Raw genomic sequence first — 767 nt, 5'->3', positions numbered from 1 at the left:
AAATTGAACTCACTTGCTAAATGGAAGGTTTTTAGACCTATAGTTCAAACCCCAGATGGTGTAAAACCAGTCGGCTATAAATGGGTCTTCGTACGTAAAAGAAATGAGAAAAATAAAATTGTAAGATACAAGGCATGCGTTGTTGTACAAGGATTCTCTCAAAGGCCCGATGTCAACTATGAAGAAACATATTCACCTGTTATGGATGCAATAATGTCTCTATACCTCATCGGTCTAGTTGTACATGAAAATCTTGAAATTCATCTATTGGGTGTGGTTACAGGTTATCTTTATGGTTAACTTGATAATGATATTTACATGAGAATCCCAGAAGGATTAAAGATGCCTGAAGAATATAGTTCAATGTCTCAAAAATTATATTCAATCAGATTACAAAGATCGTTGTACAGTCTAAAATAATTAGGGTGTATGTGATATAATCGCCTAAGTGAGTACTTGAAATGTGAAGGATACATAAGTGATTTCATTTGTCCTTGTATTTTCATTAAGAAAATGGCGTCAGGGTTTGTTATACTCGCTATTTATGTGAATGATATAAATCTCATTGAGACTCCAAAAGAGGTCCAAAAGGCAATTGAATATCTAAAGAAAGAATTCGAAATGAAAGATCTTGGAAAGACAAAACTTTGTATTTGCAGATTGAACATTTAGCAGAAGGGATCTTCATTCATCAAATTGTCTATACCGAGAAGGTTTTGAAAAGATTTTACATGGACAAAGCATATCCATTAAGTACTCCAATGGTT

This window comes from Capsicum annuum, chromosome 9 (genome assembly GCF_002878395.1).
Source record: "Capsicum annuum cultivar UCD-10X-F1 chromosome 9, UCD10Xv1.1, whole genome shotgun sequence".
Taxonomy (NCBI): Eukaryota; Viridiplantae; Streptophyta; class Magnoliopsida; order Solanales; family Solanaceae; genus Capsicum; species Capsicum annuum.
The sequence above is the reverse complement of the archived record's forward strand: the minus strand, read 5'-3'. Positions refer to the sequence as shown.